Source organism: Balaenoptera acutorostrata, chromosome 12 (assembly GCF_949987535.1).
Source record: "Balaenoptera acutorostrata chromosome 12, mBalAcu1.1, whole genome shotgun sequence".
In the NCBI taxonomy this organism is placed as follows: domain Eukaryota; kingdom Metazoa; phylum Chordata; class Mammalia; order Artiodactyla; family Balaenopteridae; genus Balaenoptera; species Balaenoptera acutorostrata.
This window is the reverse complement of record NC_080075.1, coordinates 25,359,901-25,385,757: the sequence shown is the minus strand read 5'-3', so window position 1 is coordinate 25,385,757 and position 25,857 is coordinate 25,359,901.

Genomic DNA, 25,857 nt, shown 5'->3' with positions numbered 1-25,857 from the left:
TGAAATCGTATCAAGCATCATTTCCAACCACTACTCTGAGATTAGAAATCAATTACAGGAAAAAAAAAAAACTGTAAAAACACAAACACATGGAGGCTAAACAATATACTACTAAATAACCAAGAGATCACTGAAGAAATCAAAGAGGAAATCAAAAAATGCTTAGAGACAAAAGACAATGAGAACACGATGACCCAAAACCAATGGGATGCAGCAAAAGCAGTTCTAAGAGGGAAGTTTATAGCAATAGTATCCTAACTAAAGAAAAGAGAAAAATCTCAAATAAACAAACAAAACGTACAACTAAAGCAACAAGAGAAAGAAGAACAAACAAAACCCGAAGTTATAGAAGGAAAGAAATCACAAAAATCAGAGCAGAAATAAATGAAATGGAAACAAAAAAAAAAAAGGAGCAAGGATCAGTGAAACTAAAAGCTGGTTCTTTGAGAAGATAATCAAAATTAATAAACCTTCAACCAGACTCAACAAGAAAAAAAAAAAAAAAAGAGAGGGCAAAAATAAATAAAATCTGAAATGAAAAAGGAGAAGTAACAACTGACACAGTAGAAATACAAAGGATCAGAAGAGACTACCAAAAGCAACTCTATGCCAATAAAATGGATAACTTGGAAGATATGGACAAATTCTTAGAAAGGTACAACCTTCCAAAACTGAACCAGGAAGAAACAGAAAATATGAACAGACCAAACACAAGCAATGAAATTAAAACTGTGATAAATCTTCCAACAAACAAAAGTCCAGGAACAGATGGCTTCACAGGCAAATTCTATCAAACATTTAGAGAAGAGCTAACACCTATCCTTCTCAAACTCTTCCAAAAAATTGCAGAGGAAGGAACACTCCCAAGCTCATTCTATGTGGTTGCCATCACCCTGATACCCAAACCAGACAAAGATATCACAAAAAAAGAAAATTACAGACCAATATCACTGATGAGCATAGACGCAAAACTCTCCAGAAAGTGGGCACAGAGGGAACCTCCCTCAAAATAATAAAGGTCATATACAATAAACGAACAGCAAACAACATTCTCAATGGTGCAAAACTGAAAGCTTCTCCTCTCAGATCAGGAACAAGATAAGGATGTCCACTCTCACCACTTTTATTCAACATAGTATTGGAAGTCCTAGCCATGGCTACCAGAGAAGAAAAAGAAATAAAAGGAATACAAACTGGAAAAGAAGTGAAACTGTCATTGTTTGCAGATGACAGGATACTATACATAGAAAATCCTAAACGTGCCACCAGAAAATTACTAAAGCTAATCAATCAATTTAATAAAGTTGCAGGATACAAAATTAATACATAGAAATCTCTTGCATTCCTATACACTAATGACAAAATATCAGAAAGAGGAATCAAGAAAACAATCTCATTTACCATTGCAACAAAAAGAATAAAATACCTAGGAATAAACCTATCTAAAGAGGCAAATACCTATACTCAGAAAATTATAAGATACTGATGAAGGAAACAATGATGATGGAAACAGATGGAAAGATATACCATGTTCCTGTATAGGAAGAATCAATATTGTGAAACTGACTATACTACCCAAAGCAATCTACAGATGCCATGCAATCTCTATCAATTTACCAATCGCATTTTTCACAGAATTAGAACAAAAAATGTACAATTTGTGTAGAAACACAAAAGACCTGAATAGCCAAAGCAATCTTGAGAAAGAAAAATGAAGCTGGAGAGATCAATCTCCCTGACTTCAGTCTATACTATAAAGCTACAGTAATCAATCCAATATGGTACTGGCACAAAAACTGAAATACAGATCAGTGGAAAAGGATAGAAAGCTCAGAGATAAACCCACACACCTCTGGTCACATAATCTTTGACAAAGGAGCCAAGAATATACAATGGAGTTAAGACAGTCTCTTCAATAAATGGTGCTGGGAAAATTGGACAGCTACATGTAAAGAATGAAATGAGAACACTCCTTAACACCATACACAGAAATAAACTCAAAATGAATTAAAGACCTAAATGTAAGGCTGGACACTATAAAGCTCTTAGAAGAAAACATAGGAAGAACACTCTTTGACATAAATCACAGCAAGATCTTTTTTGACACACGTCCTAGAGTAATGAAAATAAAAACAAAAATAAACAAATGGAACTTAATGAAACTTAAAAGCTTTTACACAGCAAAGGAAACCATAAACAATACGAAAAGACAACCCTTAGAATGGGAGAAAATATTTGCAAACAAAGCAACTTACAAGGGATTAATCTACAAAATATACAAGCAGCTCATGCAACTCAATAACAAAGAAACAAACAACCCATTCAAAAAATGGGCAGAATACCTACATAGATATTTCTCCAAAGAAGACATACAGATGGCCAAGAGACACATGAAAAGCTGCTCAACATGAGTAATTATTAGAGAAATGCACATCAAAACTACAATGAGGTATCACCTCATACCAGTTAGAATGGGCATATCAGAAAATCTACAAACAATAAATGCTGGAGAGGGTGTGGAGAAAAGGGAACCCTCTTACACTGTTGGTGGGAATGTAAATTGGTACAGCAGCTATGGAGAACAGCAAAAAACTAAAAATAGAGCTATCATATGATTCAGCAATCCCACTCCTGGGCATATATCTAGAGAAAACCATAATTTGAAATGATACATGCACCCCAATGTTCATTGCAGCACAAATTACAATAGCCAGGACATGGATGCAACCTAAATGTCCATCAACAGAGGAATGGATAAATAAGATGTGGTATATATATACCATGGAATATTACTTAGCCATAAAAAGGAATAAATCTGGGTCATTTGTAGAGACGTGGATGGACCTTGAGACTATTACACAGAGTGAAGTAAGTCAGAAAGAGAAAAACAAATATCGTATATTAACACATATATGTAGATTCTAGAAAAATGGTATAGATGAACTTATTTGCAAAGCAGAAATAGAGACACAGATGTAGACAATAAATATATGGATACCAAGGGGAGAAAGAAGCAGCAGATGGATTGGAAGATTGGTATTGACATATACACACTACTATGTATAAAATAACTAATGAGAACAGACTGTATAGTGCAGGGAACTGTACTCAGTGCTCTCAGGTGACCTAAATGGGAAGGAAATCCAAGGAAGAGGCAATATATATATTCTTGTGGCTGATTCACTTTGCTGTACAGCAGAAACTAACACAATATTGTAAAACAATTATACTCCAATAAAAAATAATACAATAGCCAAGACATGGAAGCAACCTAAATGTCCATCGACAGAGGAATGGATAATGAAGATGTGGTACATATATATAATGGAATATTACTCAGCCATGAAAAAGAACAAAATATTGCCATTTGCAGCAACATGGATGGACCTAGATATTGTCATACTGATTGAGGTAAGTCAGACAAAGACAAATATCATATGATATCACTTATATGTGGAATCTAAAAAAAAGGGTACAGATGAACTTATCCACTTCTACATATTTTTATCTAGAAGTAATTTCAAAACTGTGCAGCTGGTCTCAAAATTTAGGAACACATTTTTATGTACAGTCAACAATGTGCAAAAATGTGTAAGTTTCTGCTTGAAACTAATGCTATAAGTTTCCAGCTCCAATTCTTCATCCTTTTCAGCTATTCTTCTCAGAATCTTTAAAAATAGGTGTGTACACATTGAATTAATGTAGTTATTGGATTTCACAGGAAAGTCATTGAAATGAACTTAAACATATGTGTAACTGATGAATCACAATTTTTCTTTAACATAAAAAGAAGCAAAATTGTCAAGTAGTGAAAGGATTGTGTCTGAACAGAGAGGAACACTTCCTTTAGAAAGTCCACAGGTGGAGTAGCAGTCATAACTGAATTCGAATATTGACAGGAGTTGGGTTTCTTTAAAGGCCATAAGATGGCTTAAGACTGTTTATCATTATTTGTATTTGTCTGATAAAACTCAATTCCAAGAAAACTCAAGGGTAATTTCTTCCACGTTTGAAATTTGTGTAATAAATTGCTGATTGAAAGTTAATGACATTCACATGTCTGATTTTTTTCCTAGGCCAGTTTCTTTGAAGATGTATTGATGTTGAAAAAGTGATTCAAAACTTTGAATGTAATTCAACATTATATATGCAATTCTCAGTTCATTGAAGCAGAATTGAGCTCAAATATGTTGATTGCTATTTAAATCTATAGGCAGGGGAATGTCTGCCTTTCTCTTTTAGGTTTTAATGTACAACGTATTTTGACTACTTAGATACATTTCTCTTAATCAATTTTGAAGATAAAGTAAATCAAAAATTTGGCTAAAATTATTGGAAACTTTTAAAATCTATTTCTGATAAAGAACTTGACTCCCTAATGGATATCAACATAGTAATAAAGTATACTTAGTATTTCTTGGGAGAAAAGCGGAGAATATATTTGTAAACAACCACTCCTAATAATTTAAAATATATGTAAAAACAATAAAAAACACACTATATACAAGCATAGTCACTCATAGACACACATTACACATACATTTTTCAATAATAAAACTGTACTTCTCATAAGTAAAGTAATCCAGAAGAAATTACATACAATCAGAATGATACTCAACTATATTTAAATAATTTTACAAGTAATAATATCTTACAACTGAAATTTACATTCTTATTTAATTCATTTGATTCTGTGCAATTCAATAAACTGCAACAAATATTTTATAAGAAGATTTTATGTTTCAGAAACTATAAAAAAGCAGTGGGAAAACAAAGATGATTAAGACATGAAAACTGCCTTAACAGAGCTTACAGTCTCAAGAAATGATTGCCATTGCATTCCCAGAAGCAAATTATGAATGACATGCTTCACAACACCCTCCCTAGCCCATTCATTTTTAAATCTTTGTCAAAGTAATATGTAAAAAAAAAAAAAAAACTTAATTTTTCCATTAATTTTCTTTAACACTTACTGATGGTACACATTTTTGCATGTTTCTGTATCTTATAATTAATATTAATTAATATTTTGATTGAGGTGTCATTTATATATGATAAAATGTCCCCATCTTCAAAATGTATTCCTAAACTGAGGTAATGCTTGAGAGTGTGGTATAATGGGTTAAAGTGAATTTTGCAAAGATTTTGAATCCTAGCTCTGATATTTACTGTGTGGTCTTGGACAAGTTACTTAACCTCTACAGTTTGTATATCCCTAAAATGATGGCAATAATATGTAACTTCCTTTGTGTATGTGTGAGAACTAAATCCCTCAGTTGCTGTCCCTTGGTGTTTAAATTTCCTTATGTCCCATTTATTGCAGTGGATCTCATTCCCATCACCACACTGAAATTCTCCTCACTAAGTCAGCCTGCCCTCCAGGTTGAAAATCAATGGGCATGTCTCAGTCTTTTTCATATGTGAACTGTCTAAAACACTCCTCATGAAAGTCACCCTAGTTTCCAGGTTTTTGGAATAAATGGACATATTTCCATCTTTTACTGTGTTTGAACATGCTGAATCATCTGGGATCTCCTTTAAAAGAGACTCTTTTCTCTTTAGTTTTTGTGAGCACATCCTCTTGTTTTTCCTATGTATCTGAATGTTTCTTCTTACTCCTCCTCCTCTCCCTGCCCTTCAGTGTTTATGAATAGGGTTTTTTCCCCTGAGGTGCTCTTGGCTTGTTTTATCCTAACTTGTCTTTTCTTCCCCCTTCCTCCTCTTCTTCTATTATTTCCTCTTCCTCCATCCCTTATTTCTCTCTGCTTCTCTCCTTACATCAGTCTAATTCTAGAGGATCTCATCTATTCCCATTGTTATAGACAGCATCCTACGGACTCTCTATATTGCTATCTCTAACCCAGTGCTTCTTTTGGATACCAGATATGTCCATTATATTAGCTAGCTCCATTTTTTTTTTCTCATAGGATATTCAAATTCAACAAGCCCCCACATTAAATATATTATCTTCCTCCTAAGACCTCTTCTTCACTTGCCAGTATTCTTTTTTCAGTATGTTGCACTTGTAGTTATGTAATTGTTTAAAACCCAAATAGTGATCATTTTCATTCATCTATTTCTTTTACTTTGCAAACTCTTGTTGGGACTGTGGTAACACATTTGCTGATTGTTCTCCCTGTGTGTGTACTCTACCCAACATTCTAATTCATTCTCTACCATGTGGCAAGAATAATTATTTCATATTTGTTTATTCATTTCTTTAAATTTGTTTATTTATATTATTTATATACTTATTTTATTTATTATTATATATATCACCATTTCATGCTCTCTGTGAATCCAAAGATTTCATGCTTTTTGAAATTTTGGGGGATGGATGTATGCTATCAGAGTCATGTCGGTTCTAGTTCTTGTTTTGGCAGAGGCTGTCTCCTTTTTACTTTAGGTTACTCAGATGTGAAAATTGATCCTTTAATTCCCATCGAGTATCCTATTTCCCACTACAAGAAGTGTGTGTATAGTGATAAAGATGGCAGAGTAGGAGGATGCTGGGCTAAGTTCCCCTCAGGAACACATCAAAACCACAACTACATATGGAACAACTTTTGCTGAAATCAAGCTGGGGACTAGCAGAATGGCTCTTTACAACCAAGGCTGTAAAGAAAGATCCACAGAGTCTGATAGGAAGAGAGGAGAAGCAATCTGATAAAGACCTGTACCCTTATTGGGTGAAAGAGAAGAAGAGCAGGATATCACAGGCTTGGGGATCCTTTCCAGGGAATGAGGGTTTTGAGGTAGCAAAAAGAAAAACAAATTTTAAAAAATGAGAATAGCTTAAAGGACTTCTGAGACAGCATCAAGCATAATAACTTTTGCATTATAGGGGTCCCAGAGGGAGAAGAGAGAGAGAGAGGAAGTGGTAGAAAATGTATTTGGTGAAATTATGGCTGAAAATTACCTTAACAAGAAGAAAGAAACAAATATCCAGGAATAGGAAGCACAAAGGTCTCAAAGAAGATGAACTCAAACAGACCAACACCAAGACATATCAGAATTTAAATGACAAAATATAAATATGAAGAGAGAATTTTTAAAACGGCAAGAGAAAAACAAAGAATAACATACAAGGGAACACCCAAAAGGCTATGAGCTAATTTTTCAGCCAAAAATTTTCAGGTCAGAAAGGAGTGGCATGATATATTTAAAGTACTGACAGTAAAATACCTAAAACCTAGGATGCTCACCAAGGTCATCATTCAAAATTGAAGGAGAGAGAAAGAGTTTCTTAGACAAGTGAAAATGAAGAGTTCATCACTACTAAACTGACTCTACAAGAAATGTTAAAGGCTCTTATTTAAGCAGAAAAGAAAAGGCTACAACAAGAAATAAGAATTTATAGGAAATTTAAAAATCTCACTAATAAAAGCAGATATATAGTAAAGGCTGTGGATCAACCACTTAAATAAGCCAGTACAAAAGAAAATAAAATCACCTATAACTACAATAAACACTTAGGGGATAGAGACAAATATGTAAAGTATGACATCAAAAATACAAAATGTGGTGGGGAGAAGTAAAACAATGTAGATCTTTTAGGATGTGTTTGAACTTAAATGACTACTAATCTAAACCAGTAGATATAATTATAGGTCAATATATACAAACTTCGTGGTAATCACAAATCAAAAACTTACAATAGGTATACAAAAATTAAAGAGAAAGAAACACAAACACAACACTAAAGAAAATGATCAAACCACAGGAGAAGAGACTAAAAGAAAAAGAACAGAGAAGTACTACAAAAACAACCAGAAAGCCAGTAACAAAATGGCAACAAGTACATACTTATTAATAATCACTTTAAATGTCAATAGACAAAATGGTCCAATCAACAGACATAGTTTGACTTACTGGATGAAAAAAACAAGACTAAATAAGGCATCACTTTGGAACTAAAGACATACACAGACTGAAATTTAGGGTATGGAAAAAGATATTCCAAACAATGGAAACAAAGGGAAATCTGGATTAGCAATCCTCATATCAGATAAAGTAGACTTTAAAACTAAGTATTTAGTAAAAAACAAGAAGGGCATTATATAATAATAAAGGGATCAATACAAGAAGAGGTTATAAGATTTATAAACATATATGTCCCCAATATCATAGTGCCTAGGTATATAAAGCAAATATTAACAGCTATAGAGGGAGAAACTGACAATAACACAATAATAGTAAGGGACTCTAACACCCCACTTACATTGATGGTCATCCAGACATAAAATTCATAAAGAAAGAGTAGTCTTAATTGATACATTAGACCAATTGGAATTAATACATATATACGGGATAGTCCATCAAAAACAGTAGAATACATATTTTTTCAAGTGCACATGGAATGTTCTTAAGGAAAGATCACATGTTAGGCCACAAAACAAGTCTCAACCAAGTTAAGAGGATACAAATTATATGAAGCATCTTTTCCAACTGCAATGGTATGAAACTAAAAATCAATTACACGAAGAAAAATGGGAAGACAATAGAAACATGTGGTGACTAAACAATAGACTACTAAAACACCAGTGGGCCAATGAATAAATCAAAGGAAATCAGAAAATGCCTGAGACAAATAAAAATACAGACACAACTTTCCAAAACCTATGAGAGGCAGCATAAGCAGTCTAAGAGGAAATTTTATAGCAACACAGGCCTATCTCAAAAAAACAAGAAAAATCTCAAATAAAAAACCCACTCTACCATCTAAAGGAATTTTAAAAAGAAGAACAACCAAAGCTCAAAGTCAGCAGAAGGAAGGAAATAGTAAAGATCAGAGAGGAAATAAATAGAGACAAAAAAAAGAAAAATAATAGAAAAGACCTGTTTTTTTTGAAAAGGTAAACAAAACTAATAAGCCTTTACCTAGGCTCATTAAGAAAAAAAAGAGAAGACTTAAATAAATGAAATAAGAAATAAAAGAGGGGAATTTATAACCAAATCACAGAAATACAAATAATCATAAAAGAATACTAAAAACAGTTATATGCCAATAAATTGGACAACCTAGAAGAAATGAATAAATTCCTAGAAACATAGTCTTTCAAGACTGAATCAGAAAGAAATAGATAATTTGAACAGACCAATTACTAGTATTGAAATTGAATCAGTAATAATAATTAAAAAACTCTCAACAAACTAAAAGTCCAAGACTGGACAGCTTCACAGTGGATTCCAACAAACATATAAAGAAGGGCTAATGTCTATCCTTCTCAAAGTATTCCAAAAAATTGAAGAGGAGGGAACATTTCCAAATATATTCTACAAGGCAACAATTACCCTGATACGAAACTAGAAAAACACAATACAAAAAACAAAATTACAGGCCAATATCTCTTATGAATACAGATGCAAAAGTCCTCAACAAAATATTAGCAAACCTAATTCAACAATATATAAAAAGGATTGTACACCATGATCAAGTGGAATTTGTTCTAGGAATGCAAGGATGACTCAACATCCACAAATCAATCAATGTGTACACTAGTTTAACAAAGTGATAAAAATCACATGAGCACCTCAATAAACACAGAAAAGGCATCTGACAAAATTCAACACCCAGTCATGGTAAAACCTCTCAGCAAATTTTGTATACAGGGAACATAGCTCAACATAATAAGGGCTATTAATGACAAACCCACTGCTAATACCATACTCAATGAGGAAAAACTGAAAGCTTTTCCTCTAAAATCAGGAACAAGACAATGATACTCACTCTTTGATTATAACATAGTATTGAAAGTCCTAGAAGAAATATTTTTTAAAAACTTTTATTCCAAGAAAAATAGAAATAAAAGGTATCCAAATTGGAAAGGAGGAAGTAAAGTTGTCATTATTTGCAGATGACAACAGAAATGACCAACAGATGACCAACAGAAAACTGTTAGAACTAATAATAAATTCACTAATTTTACAGGATACAATATCAGTATACAGAAATCTGTTGCTTTTCCATACACTAATAATAACTGTCAGAAACAGAAATTAAGAAAACAATCTTACATACAACTGCATAAAAAAAGAGTAAAATACCTAGGAATAACTTTAATGAACAAGGTGAAACACCTGTACTCTGAAAATTATGACCTTGCTGAAAGAAATTGAAGATGACGCAAATAAATGGGAAGATATACTGTGCTCAAGGATTGGAAGGATTAATATTGTTAAATTTACATACAACCAAAGCAATCTATAGATTTAATGCAATCCATATAAAAGTACCCATGACATTTTTCACAGAACTAGAGCAAATAATCCTAAAATTTGTATGGAACCACAAAATACCCTGAATAGCCAAAGCACTCTTGAGAAAAAGAACAAAGCTAGAGGTATCATGACTTCAGACTATACTACAGTAATCAAAACAGTGTGATACTGTCATAAAAACAGACACATAGATCTAAGAAATAGAATAGAGAGCCCAGAAATAAACCCACACATGTATGCCCAGTTATTATATCACAAAGAATGCAAAAATATACACTGTGGAAAAGACAGTCGCTTCAATAAATGATGTTGGGAAAACTGGACAGTTACATGTAAAAGAGTTAAATTAGAGCATTTTATCACACCCTATACAAAAATAAACTCAAAAGTGATTAGAGACCTAAATTTAAGACCAGAAACCATAAAACTCCCAGAAGAAAACATAGGCAGTACACTCTTTGACGTAAGTCTTAGCAATATTTTTTTGGATCTGTGTCCTCAGGCAGGGGAAATGAAAGGATGAAACCATGGAACCTAATTAAACTTATATGCTTTTGCACAGCAAAGGAAACCATCCACAAAAAGACTATACAACCTATAGAATATATTTGCAAATATTATGTCTAATAAGGGGTTAATATCCAAAATATATAGCTCAAATAACTCAATATCAAAAAAAATAATAATCTTAAAAGCCCAATTAAAAATGGGCAGAAGACCTAAACAGACATTTTTGAAAGAACATCAGATGGCAAACAGGCACATGAAAAGATGCTCAACATTGCTAAGCATCAGGGAAATGCAAATTAAAACCACATTGACATAACCTCACACCTGTCAGAATGGTCATCATCAAAAAGACAACAAGTAATAAATGTTGGCAATTATTTGGAGAAAAAGGAACTCATGTACAATGTTGGTGGGAATGTAAATTGATACATCCATTATGGAAAACAATATAGAGGGTCCTCAAAAAATTAAAAATAGAACTACCATATGATTTAGCCTTTCCATTTGTGGGTGTATAGCCAAAGAAAATAAAACCACTGATTTGAAAAGATATATGTACTCCAATGTTCAGAACAACATTATTTACAAGATGTGGAACCAACCTAAGGGTCCATCAACAGATGAATGAATAAAGAAAAGGTGGTATATATATGCAATTGGATATTACCTAGGCATAAAAAGAATAAAATTTTTCCATTTACAACAACATGGATGGACGTGAAAGTTTTATGTTTAGTCAAGTAAGTCAAACAGAGAAAGACAAATACTGTATGTTTTCACTTATGAAATCTAAAAAATAAAACAAATGAATATAACAAAACTGAAAAAGACCCATAGATACAGAGAACAAACTAGTGGTTTCTAGTGGGTAGAGGTGTAGGTAGAAGAGCAAGATATCAGAAGGGGATTAAAAGGTACAAAGTACTAAGTATAAAATAAATAAGATACAAGAATATAATGCACAGCAAAGGGATTATAACTAATATTTTGTAATAACTTTAAATGGAGTATAATCTATAAAAATATTGAATCACTATTTTGTACACCTACAGATAATACAACTTTGTAAATCAACTGTATTCCAATAAAAATTAAAAAAGAAGTGTGTGTGTGCACATGCGTGTGACTGTGATTGAATTTACTGAAGTTTCTCGTGAATGTGAGAGGTGGTAGTGATGAAGAGCAAGGCTTAATTTATAGTAACTCATAGTAATCAAATTGTGTATTAGACTTTTGAATTTTCAAGTTTTCTCCCCCTCTTCATACCTGAGGTTCTCATGAATCTGTAAATCTCTATAGTCTCAAATATTTATAATTTGGTTGATTTAATAGTAGATACTACTGTGCCCTATGCAACATTGTCATAGTACCTGGTATCATGCAGATGTGGTGGATAGCTCTGTGAATCTTTTCAAGATGTCGCATTTTTTGACTTCAGGCTTTCTCCAGTGTCTTGGGAAGCTGCTCAGTCTATGTGCAGAAGGAGGAAAAAGTGTAGGGTGTTAACATTCTTGAGGGAAGCTTTTAACAGAGATCTTCTGAGATGTATTCTTCAGCGTTTCTCAGAGAATCCTGGCAGGATGCAACATGGTTACACATCATAGCTATCAAGTCAATAACACTCCTTTTATTGGCTTTCCTTCCTTACCCATTCCCATCCACTCCACTTCCTTAGTCTGTTTTCTGAAATCACCTCCCAAATAAACTCCCATGTTTAAGACCATGTCAAGAGACCTGCTTTGGGGAAATGCAACATAAAACAGTTTATTTGTCCTCTCTTTCTTCTATATACTTTTCTTCTCATATCTTCCTTATTATACCAAGAGAAAAAAAGAAAAAGGTAAAAAGAGCCCCACTTTCTCCTCTGCCTTCAGTGGCTTCATCTCCATATCTACTGGCTAATCAAGGGTCTTCTCCAGACAAAGATATTTTCCTTCCCAGAAGGCACTCTGGTACCAGTTAAGTAGGATATTATTCATCTATTCACACATTGCTGAAAATGTAATTTGTAATATTTCCTTGCCTCCTTCGTAGATTCATATAAAATGCCCCATTCCTGTATTCATTCTGCTCTAGCAAAACATGTTGATTTAGTTTAGTTCCTTAAATGTAATGGTCTTTTTCACATTCTGTTACAGATGCCCACAACTCCTCCCTGCTTAACCAATTCTTATACATTTTTCAAATCTCAGCTTAAATATTACTACATCAGGGAGTTATTTCTTGACCTCCTTAACATATGCTTCCATATCATATAAACTTTCACAACCCTCATTCCACTTTTAATTATTTTTTTCACACTCAATATAAACTTAAACTCATGTGCACTCTAGATCCCATTGCCTGGTGTATAGCAAATGTCCAGCCAACACTGTTGGATGGAAATGGATTAATCAGTTTTAACTGAATTGAAAGAGAGAAGACTAAGATTAAAACCAAATTTGATGGGCCTCTTGCCTTCCAAGATGGCCCACACTCTATGGAGTGTGTATCTCCCTGAATAAACACTGTTTCAGTTTACTATGGCATGCTGTTGAATTATTTCCTGTGCAAGGCCAAGAACCCACACTTGGCGGCCGTCCCAGGGACTCGTCTGAGACCTAGGATGTAACCATCCTCTCCAGCCCGACTTTCTTTCCTGCAACATCTTTTCTGGTGCCCAATGTGGGGCCTCAAATGGCATAATCTTAATCCACCTATTGGACTACCACTCCCCTCTGGAGGGTGGCTGGTACTTGTCTTGGACTGTGTAGATTCAAGTAGTCCCTTGGGTGGTGACTGATGCTGCCTGCAGGATCAAGCAGAGACCAGTTCTTTGGCTGTGAAGTAGCCCACCAAGGCCAAGCCTTTTCTCCTCTTGATCTTTCTCATTCTCCTATTGCTCTATCTCTTTGGACTTGGGAAGATCCACCCAGATGACCAATGGACATCCAAATTAAGACCAGGTGGCAAGTGATTGACAATTTGCTTGTGTGAGTTTCCCCTGTCGTTCCTTGAGGCCAATTCTGACCTCCCTACTCGTTCTTAGTCCCAGTCTGGTTCTGGTATGCTGCAACTGTGTCAGAGGCCCAAATTTGGGGTCTCCGTGAGCCCTCTATATTTGAGGCCCAGCCCTCCCTGAGTGCTCTAGGGGCTTATGGCCTTATTGCACCCCCAAACAGATATTGTGGGTGAGCACTTCCCTCAAGAGGGTTGCAGTCCCTTCCCTCCTAGAAACGTCATGGCTGTGCACATTCTTAGTCCCACTCAGTATTCTTCCTTATTTCAACTCCTTCTTTGATTGTGATACCAAGCTGGGCATCATGCTCCCTCTTAAGGGTCATATCTTGTGGGAAGCCCAGACACTCCTGAGTGGAAGTGTGGGAGAGAACTTCTCTCATGAGGTTGCAGGTGGACTTTATCAACACCTGAGCAGAGGTAGTGGGCGAGCACCTTTCTCAGGTGGCTTATGAATCTCTGGCCTGGGAAGCATCATGGCTGTATACCTTCCCTCCTGTCCTAGATTTCCCTTATATCCTCCTCTCCTGACTTCTTGGACTGTCTATTGATCCTTGAGCCTCCTTGCCGGCTTTGCCAGAAGGTTGGGTGTTGCCTCTTTTACTTCTGTGGAGAGGTAGCCCTCCTCAACATCACAAGGACTATATCCTGAGGGGAGATTTTGCCTTGTATTGTTATCACTGCCTTGTGATGCTCCAGCCTTACGCTTTGGTTATATTTGTTTCTCTTTCTTTTGTTACAGTGATAAAGGTAATCTGTTTTGTTGGTTCAGGGCATAGTTCTCCTCCTTGCCTCTCTGAAGGATTTAGGTCTTGGGACTCTGGTTGCTTTTTCTCCCTCTGGCTCTTGTTCTTTTCCTTGACTAATCCAAGGGGCTTCCTCAGGCTTACTGACCAGGCAGATTTTGGGTGCTCACAGGGACTCCATTGTTGACACTGGGAAAATGCCAGGACAAATAACTCCCATCTGGCCAGGATCCATCAGACCCCTGTCTTGTCAAGACACCCCAATAAAAAAATGGAGGCAACTGCAAGCATCCCAAAGGACTCCCTGCTGAGATGCATATTAGCAAATTGGGGAAAATTAAGACAGGATGGTTTAAGAAAAAATAAATCAATATTCTTTTGCAATACTCCATGGCCCCAAGACTAACTAGGGGACCAAGAAATCTGGCCAGAAAATGGGTCATTGAATTACAATACCATCCTGCAGCTGGACCTATTTTGTAAAAGGAAAGGCAAAGGGGGTAAGTCTCATCCATGCAAATGTTCATGACCCTATTGCAAAACCCAGGTCTAAAGAACTCCTGCTGTGTGTGCCTGGTTCACATACCTTTCAAAGTAACTTCTATCCCCACAGGAGCCCGATGTTTTAGAGGATGCCCTTATAAGTCATCCTCACCAAGGCCCACAACTGGGAACACCTACCTCCCCCAATTCTGAGCAGGGACCATCTTCCAGACCATTTACCCCTAATGTCCAATCTGGGGAGCTAGAGACCACAGCCCCTCCTTTAAATCAGCTCATGGATTTGGCCTTTGGAGTATTTAACAATAGAGATAAGGTTGAAGAGGCAAAAAAGGATTCAGGGACAACAGCTAACAGCACAATTACTGGAGGCAGTCCTAACACTTGCACCACCTCAGGGTTACCATCCCTTGCGAACACACATGATGAGGAGAGGATCCAGGAAGCCTGAATTAGAACCACTGTCTCACTGAGAAAATATCTCTTTTAAGTATGACCAAGAGGGCCACTGGAAGAATGAATGTTCCCTGCATGGGAAGAGTCCACTGGGATCCTGCCTGATATGCAAATGAGAGGGCCACTGGAAGCAGGACTGCCCCCAGTCCTGAAGGGGCTCAGGGTTCCCAAACCAATGATGGCTGAGAGGACTGTAGACTGATGGGGCCTGGGACCTTCCCTGGCTCCCAAAAACACCTGGTCATTTCTCCAGAGGAACCTCTGGTAACCCTTGATGTGGCACAGTTATTATTGTACGCACAGTCTGATGTTCTTAGAAAAGTGTTTCATCTTCAAGAAGATTCATAGGAAGGCTACAGAAGCAGTTACAACAGTTCCACATCAAGATGATAGCTATGCAAGGATTCCAGCCTATACTGACTCAAAACAAGAAGCTATACTGCCCCTGGGACCCCTAGATCAAACATGCAGAGATTTTTACTCCCTGACAGGCAGTGTCAATGCCCCTACTCAACCCTAAAGTAGCTACAGAAGACAGACTGTTGCTCTTCTGCTTCCCATAAGATTATGGGAGTAAAATCTCTGAGTGGGAAATGGGACAGGGAGAGGGCAGAGCACAACTTTTAAAAGAATCAAAGCCATTGAGGACATGACCTATACTGCTTAAAACCAAGTCTAAGATGGCAGACGATTGACTTCCACTCACCTTGAATCTCAGTATACACTCACTGTAACACATCAGCAAGCTAAATGACATACCCACAGGTGCCATGACAGTTCCGAGACCAACCATAAAAGGCCAAAAATTGGACAGTGACCCAATTCCTGGAAATCCTGCCCCTTTCCCAAAATAGTGGGAATAATCCTCCCACTCATTAGCCTATGAAATTACCTACCCTTATAAAAATTGGCAACCTTGTACCCTGGCACCTCTTGTCTTTTGAGATGGCCCACACTCTGTCTCTGGAGTGTGTATCTCCCTGAATAAACCTTCTTTCACTTAAAAAAATTTTTTTTGATGGTTGCAAAAGTAGTCTTTACATCATAATTTCTCGTGAAATTTTTAAAAGTAATGTTCCGCAAAAAATAATTTAAAAAATGAAAGGAAGGAATGGTGATGTTTGCAAAGGTAAATAAGCAAATGGAATCCTGTGAACAGAAGCAAGAGAAGGATCTTGTTAGGAGGTTGTCAAATAACAATTCTCTTCTCCAAGTTAAGTAATTTTACTTTTGATTGCATGAAAACCTGTTTCTATTTTAATTACTAGCTTTGTTGCATCTCTCTTTATTTCCACCAATAGTTTCTTATTTAAACACTCTGAGATCCCTGAAACAATTACCCCAAGTTGTGGGACTCTTGTGATAACTGGTTACTTAAGAAAGAGGTCAGACAGAGAAGAGGAAGAAAATAAAGAGTCGTCATACTAATTAAAGTTCTGTGAATCTAATTTATGTTCGTAAGTGATTTTTCTCTACTAGAAGTAGTCTTTCTTGGCAGAACAATGCTTAATTACAATTATGCCTTGGGAAAATTATTCTGGGCATTTGGACACTGTAAGAAACAGATGAGATGAAAGGACACTGAATAGAACAATTATTGCCTTCTGACTTATAATTAGTGGATATCATGGTCATTTCCTTTAATCAAATATTTCTTTCTCCTAACACATATTAATTTTCCTTATATTTTGGACTTTGCCAGTAAATCCTAAGCATTAACATCACACAGTGCAAAACATTTCCATTTCAATTCTTCAATGTTATTAGCTTGTTTAAACTTCAATTTATACATTTTTCAAAAGAACATTTTACTTTTTGTTAATGATAGATTGAGCATGAAAATGACCCAAAGGAATATGAAAGTAACAACAAACTTTTCATTCTGAAGATCAGACAAAGAAGTATGGTGTTAGTGTGCCAGAAATTGTTAGGAAAATGTATATAAGACGTATTGCAAGAAAGGCAAGAGTGAACTATGGGAGTTTATACCTAGTGATATGCCACATAAGGCATTTCTTGAAATGGATACAAAAATGCTCATAAGTATTTTTAAGATTCTGCCTGAAACGGGGTTAGATGAATGAGGTGCTGGCAGGAAAGAAAGTGGGATCAAAAAAGACTTATGCAGATGATTCAGTGGAGAAGGGGGAAAAAGATGTGAAAGATAGAAAGAGGGAAAGACTGAGCATAGAACTACAGGTGCCAAAGGTAGGCAGTTGTGACAGGAGCTTATGGAGAGTCTTGTCTCATTGTTTCAATTTTCCATAAATGAGAATATGAGAAATAGTGTTTGGTGTTTGAGAAAGAAGTGGTATGAGGTAATTGGGTTTAAGAGTGGGAACGTGAAAAAGCTTGAAAATATTACAGAAAGTTTAAGTGAATGATGAATAAGACGTATATATATATATATATATATATATATATATATATATATATAAAACTCAGAAATATAAAATTAGGTGAACAATGCAAGGTACAGAAATATACATAGAGTAGAGTATTTATGAAAATTTAAAACATTTATCCATGTTCATAGGAAGATGTATATGAGTGCAGAAGTATTAAAAAAAAAAAAAAAAAAAAAAAAACTTCTTGCAGAATACATACTCAAATGATGGCAGTGATTGACTGGGTAGAGGAGGGCATCCAGGTAAAGGACCATGCAAATGGTGAAAAGGTGGATGCAAAGAAGTGAGCCTAAAGATTTAGCTGTTTCTGAAATGTTTTATTTATTTAAAAAAGATTTGTAGCAAAAATGTCAAAGATGGACAACTATGAATTCAGATCACAGAGATAAAAGTATTGAAATATAATCTATTTTATATATTTTGTTATCTTTTCAAACTAAAATGCATATAAAATGGAAAGAAAAGTTGATAGAAACAGAAAAATCACAAATTTTACATTAAACTTTCAATTTTAAAAATATCCAAAAGACAAAAATTAAACAAGTATTTAGTTATTCAAGATAGTATAATTAACTGTTAATTTATGAAATAGTTGTTTCACATGTCCCTGGTTTCTTTATAGTAAACATTAGATCCTTAGTAAATTGTAAAAGTCAAAATAGTACAGACCATGTCTTCTTGAAAACATGCAAATAAAATATTTTTTAATGACACTGCTATAAACAATAATTTAAAAATTCAATTACTCAGAAATTTTAAAATACTTCCCCCACAAAAATAAGACAAGATAAAACAAAATTCTTGAGTATAAGAGGAAAACAAATTGTAAAATATGAACTGTCTAAAAAATCATGTTAATGGAGACAACAGCATGTCAAAATGTTTGTAATGTAGCCATATTTGCACTTATAAGCATACTAATGGCCTTATCTTGTTTTCTTTTTAAATAAGAAAATCAAGAAGAGGAAGAAGGAAAGAAATGAGGGAGGAAGGAAAGAAAGAAAGGAGAGCAGTAGGAAGGACTGGCTTTCATATCAGTTCAGAAAACAAGGAACAATGAAACCACCTCAAGGATGTAGGCAAATGTGTTAATATCAATACAAATTTGGCTTAATGAGTTAGAAACATAGGAAGAAGATAATAAATAATATACAATTTCAAGATTCATAACATCAATGTATTTATGTAAATTGACAAATATTTATTAAAATTAATTAAAAATAAAATAGCCAAATAGTGAATATTAGAAATGAGACATTACATTACACTGAAGTATATGTTCCTTGAGTGTGAAGATTTTTGACTAAGTGCCTCAGATCAGTGCTGACACATAATAGGCCCTTAATACATCTTTGTTGGATAATTGTACATCAGATTTTAAACATAAAAGGGAAACCTAACATCAACTCTTTATGAATAACTATTGAAATTTAGATGTAAATAGTAATATTAAAGAAGAATATAAATCACCTACAGAAGTAGAGACATAAAACACAATAATAATGGCAAAAATTATTTAAAAACTATTGTCTCAATGACAGGAATTGGGCTGAGAAGGTCTTAGGGTCTTTCTTCTTTCAAACTTTTAAGAAACATAATTTCCATGCTTTGTATATAGTTACAGAACTTTGAAAAAATGGAAGCCTTTCTAATCCATTGCATGAAAGTAGCTTAATGTGGACACCAAACCCTGGAAAATATTGCAAAGACATTTGGGAGTAAGTATCAATCTTATTATAGTATGTAAAGGCAGATCTTCCAAATAAAATATTAGGTTTTTAATATTTAAAAGAGAATTTGAAGTAAAAAGAACACTTCAAAAAAAGGTTATTCTTTCTCCAGTACCTCTCTTGAGTAAGTATGCTCTAAGTCTTAAAAGTGTTGTGGTACTCTATGCAAATTGATTGGACAGTAAAGGAAAAGTTGTCTCTGTATTTTCCTCTCTGTCTCTGAGTCTCTCTTTCTCTCTCTCTCTTTTCTCTTGCTGTCTTTCTCTGCTTCTCTTTCTCTGTGTGTGAGTGTGTGTGTTTAATGTGTGTGTGCTCACAGGTGTGTGATGAGAAATGGTATTCTATACCAAGGACTCAAGTCTGCATCTGCTGCACTTTATTCAGTCTCTATTTGAAAAAGCACCCCATATCACCAAAGATGTGAAACAATGTTTATTCATCCATGTACTGACATTAAGTGAGGACCTATAATCAATAGCTGCCAACATGCAATCCACTGACTGTCCAATAAGATTGACATATATAAATAACAATCTCAGTGACTTAGGCTGCTAAAAAAGCCTTCTAAGCCACAATTTGAGGATTGTTGGTGGTGCAGAAGGAAAAGCTTCAACCGCTGTGACCCCATATCTGTTTTTCTAGGTTACTAAACATACCTAGCTTGAGATCACATGACAGGGCAATGTTGAAGCACATACATGACAGAAAAGAGAACAGTGGTTAAGATGCAGATTCAAGGTTTTATTTCAAATCACAGCAGGCCCACTTACTAGATGTATGCAATCTTGAAAACATTACTGTACCTTCTTCTACCATCAATTTTTAATCTAAAATGAGAGTACCATAGGGTTGTTTTTAGAATTAAGAGAGTTAAACACTTAGGAAAATGTGAGTTCTCATAGAATGTAAATTAATGCCTTATTACGTTTTTTCCATTAAAATTATAATATACAGAGAGATTTCAGTGGCTTTACTTTAACTTCAGATTCCTGACTTAGATTTCTTTCTGAATTACTATAAAGTAGAGAAGAAAGAAGTAATTTATATGTAGTTTTCCCATTTCTTTTATGTCTATCTCTTACCTTCAACATGCATCGCTCAGTGGTGTTATCTATTGGGTTTTGGCCAGACTTCTCCACTTCCTAAGAAAACACATTTTGATATTGGTTCAAAATGGTGGAGTAGAAGGACGTGTGCTCACTCCCTCTTGCAAGAGCGCCAGAATCACAGCTAGCTGCTGAACAATCATTGACAGGCAGACACTGCAACTCAGCAAAAAAGATACCCCATATCCAAAGACAAAGGAGAAGCCAAAATGAGAAGGTAGGAGGGGCGCAATCACAATAAAATCAAATCCCATAATCGCTCAGTAGGTGAATCACAAACCAGAGAACAATTATACCACAGAAATCCACCCACTGGAGTGAAGGTTCTGAGCCCCACGTCAGGCTTCCCAACCTGGGGGGTCCAGCAACAAGAGGAGGAATACCCAGAGAATCAGACTTTGAAGGCTAGCAGGATTTGCTTGCAGGACTTCGGCAGGACTGGGGGAAACAGAGACTCCACTCTTGGAGGGCACACACAAAATAGTGTGTGCATCAGGACCAAGGGGTAAAGAACAGTGACACTATAGGACACTGAACCAGACCTACCTTCTAGTATTGGAGGGTCTCCTGCAGAGGCAGAGAGTGGGTGTGGCTCACTGCAGGGACAAGAACACTGGCAACAGAAGTTCTGGGAAGCGCTCCTTGGTGTGAGCCCTCCTCGAGTCTGCCATTAGCCACACCAAAGAGCCTGTAGCCTCCAGTGATAGGTCACCTCAGGCCAAACAACAAACAAGGAGGGAACTCAGCCCCACCCATCAGCAGACAAGCAGATTAAAGTTTTACTGAGCTCTGCCCACCATAGCAACAACCAGCTCTACCCACCACCAGCCCCTCCTAACAGGAAGCTTGCACAAGCCACTTAGATAACCTCATCCACAAAAGGGGAGACAGCAGAAGCAAGAAGATCTACAGTACTGCAGCCTGAGGAACAAAATCCATATTCACAGAAAGGCAGACAAAATGGAAAAGCAGAGGGCTATGTACCAGATGAAGGAAAAAGTAAAACCCCAGAAAAACAACTACATGAAGTGGAGATAGGCAACCTTCCAGAAAAAGAATTCAGAATAATGATAGTGAAGATGATCCAGGACATCGGAAAAAGAATGGAGGCAAAGCTGAAGAATATGCAAGAAATGTTTAACAAAGACCTAAAAGAATTAAAAGAACAAACACCTAGAAGAAGTAAAGAACAAACAAACAGAGATGAACAATACAATAACTGAGATGAAAAATACATTAGAAGGACTCAATAGCAGAATAAAAGAGGCAGAAGAACGGATAAGTGACCTGGAAAGCAGAATGGTGTAAATCACTGCCACGGAACAGAATAAGAAAGAAGAATGAAAAAAAAAAAATGAAGACAGCCTAAGAGACCTCTGAGATAACATTAAATGCATGAACATTTGTATTACAGGGGTTCCAGAAGGAGAAGAGAGAGACAAAGGACCCAGGAAAACATTTGAAGAGATTATAGTCAAAAACTTACCTAACATGGGAAAGGAAATAGCCACCCAAGTCCAGGAAGCTAAGAGAGTTCCAGGCAGGATAAACCCAAGGAGAAACATGCCAAGACACATAGCAAACAAATTGACAAAAATTAATGACAAAGAAAAATTATTAAAAACAGCAAGGGAAAAACAACAAATTACATACAAGGAAACTCCCATAAGGTTCACAGCTGATTACTCAGCAGAAACTCTACAATCCAGAAAGGAATAGCACGATATTTTTAAAGTGATGAAAGGGAAGAACCTACAACCAAGATTACTCTACCCAGCAAGTATCTCATTAAGATTCAATGGAGAAATTAAAAGCTGTACAGACAAGCAAAAGCTAAGAGAATTCAGCACCACCAAACCAGCTCTACAAGAAATGCTAAAGAAACTTCTCTAAGTGAGAAACCCAAGAGAAGAAAAGGACCTACAAAAACAAACCAAAAACAATTAGGAAAATGGTAATAGGAACATAGATATTGATAATTACCTTAAAGGTGAATGGATGAAATGCTCCAACCAAAAGACACAGGCTGGCTGAATGGATACAAAAACAAGACCCATATATATGCTGTCTACAAGAGACCCACTTCAGACCTAGAGACACATACAGACTGAAAGTGAGGGGATGGAAAAAGATATTCCATGCAAATGGAAATCAAAAGAAAGCTGGAGTAGCAATACTCATATCAGATACACAAGACATTAAAATAAAGACCTTTGCAAGAGACAAGGAAGGACACTACATAATGATCAAGGGACCAATCCAAGAAGAAGATATAACAATTATAAATATATATGCACCCAACATAGGAGCACCTCAATACATAAGGGAAGTGTTAACAACCATAAAAGGGGAAATCGACAGTAACATAATCATAGTACGGGACTTTAACACCCCACTTTCACCAATGGACAGATCATCCAAAATGAAAATAAATAAACACAAACTTTAAATGATACATTAAACAAGACGGACTTAATTGATATTTATAGGACATTCCATCCAAATATAACAGAATACACTTTCTTCTCAAGTGCACATGGAACATTCTCCAGGATAGATCATATCCTGTGCCACAAATCAAGCCTTAGTAAATTTAAGAAAATTGAAATCATATCAAGCATCTTTTCTGACCACAGCACTAGGAGATTAGAAATAAATTACAGGGGAAAAAACGTAAAAGACACAAACACATAGAGGCTATATAATACATTACTAAATAACCAAGAGATCACTGAAGAAATCAAAGAGGAAATTAAAAAATGCCTAGACACAAATGACAATGAAAACACAACAATTGAAAACCTATGGGATGCAGCAAAATAAGTTCTAAGAGGGAAGTTTATAGCAACGCAATCCTACCTCAAGAAACAAGAAAAATCTCAAATAAACGATCTAAACTTACACCTAAAGGAACTAGAGAAAGAAGAACAAACAAAACCCAAAGTTAGCAGAAGGAAAGAAATCATAAAGATCAGAGCAGAAATAAATGAAATAGAAACAAAGAAAATAATAGCGAAGATCAATAAAACTAAAAGCTGGTTCTTTGAGAAGATAAACAAAATTGATAAACCATTTGCCAGACTCATCAAGAAAAAGAGGGAGAGGACTCCAATCAATAAAATTAGAAATGAAAAAGGAGAAGTTACAACAGACACTGCAGAAATACAAAGCACCCTAAGAGACTACTCAAAGTAACTCTATGCCAAGAAAATGGACAACCTGGAAGAAATGGGCAAATTCTTAGAAAGGTATAACCTTCCAAGACTGAACCAGGAAGAAATAGAAAATATGAACAGACCAATCACAAGTAATGAAATTAAAACTGTGTTTAAAAATCTTCCAACAAACAAAAGTCCAGGACCAGATGACTTCACAGGTGAATTTTATCAAACATTTAGAAAAGAGCTAACATCCATCCTTCTGAAACTCTTCCAAATATTTGCAGAGGAAGGAACACTTCCAAACTCATTCTACGAGGTCACCATCATCACCCTGATACCAAAACCAGGAAAAGATACTACAAAAAAACAAAATTACAGACCAGTATCACTCATGAATATAGATGCAAAAATCCTCAAAAAAACACTAGCAAAGAGAATCCAACAACACATTATAAGGATCATACACCATAATCAAATGGGATTTATTCCAGGGATGCAAGGATTCTTCAATATACGCAGATCCATCAATGTGATACACTATATTAACATATTGAAGAATAAAAACCATATGATCATCTCAATAGATGCAGTAAAAGCTTTTGATAAAATTCAACACCCATTTATGATAAAAACCCTCCAGAAAGTGGGCATAGAGGGAACCTACCTCAACGTAATAAAGACCATATATGACAAAACCCACAGCAAACATCATTCTCAATGGTGAAAAACTGAAAGCATTTCCTCTAAGATTAGGAACAAGACAAGGATGTCCACTCTCACCACAGTTATTCAACATAATTTTGGAAGTCTTAGCCACAACAATCAGACAAGAAAAAGAAATAAAAGGAATCCAAATTGGAAAAGAAGAAGTAATACTGTCACTGTTTGCAGATGACATGAGAATGCCCTAAACATACATAGAGAATCCTATACATATACATACATACATGTTTAGAGAATCCTAAACATGCCATCAGAAAACTAGTAGAGCTACTCAATAAATTTGGTAAAGTTGTAGGATAAAATTTAATGCAAAGAAATGTCTTGCATTCTTATGCACTAAAAATGAAAAATCAGAAAGAGAAATTAAAGAAACAATCTCATTCACCACTGCAACAAAAAAATAAAATACCTAGGAATAAACCTACCTAAGGAGGTAAAAGACCTGTATTCAGAAAACTACAAGACACTGATGAAAGAAATCCAAGATGACACAAACAGATGGAGAGATATACCAAGTTCTTGGATAGGAAGAATCAATATTGTGAAAACGATGATACTACCCAAAGGAATCTACAGATTCAATGCAATCCCCCTCAAATTACCCATGGCATTTTTTACACAACTAGAACAAAAACTCTTAAAATTTGTATGGAAACAAAAAAGACCCCTGGTAGCCCAAGCAATCTTGAGGGAGAAAAACGGAGTTGGAGGAATCAGACTCACTGACTTCAGACTATACTTCAAAGCTACTGTAATCAAGAAAATATGGTACCATCACAAAAACAGAAATATAGATCAATAGAACAAGATACAAAGTCCAGAGATAAACCCACGCTCCTATAGTCAGCTAATCTCTGACAAGGGAGGCAAGTATATACCATGGAGAAAAGACAGGCCCTTCAATAAGTGGTGCTGGGAGAACTGGACAGCTACATGTAAAATAATGAAAGTAGAACACTTCCTAACACCATACACAAAAATAAGCTAAAAATGGATTAAAGGCCTAAATGTAAGACCAAACACTATAAAACTCTTAGAGGAAAACATAGGAAGAACACTCTTTGAAATAAATCACAGCAAGATCTTTTTTGAAACACATCGTAGAGTAATGGAAATAAAAACAAAAATAAACAAATGGGACCTAATGAAACTTAAAAGCTTTTGCACAGCAAAGGAAACTATAAACAAGATGAAAAGACAACCCTCAGAACTAGAGAAAATATTTGCAAATGAATTGACGGACAAAGGATTAATCTCCAAAATATATAAACAGCTCATGCAGCTCAATAACAAAGAAA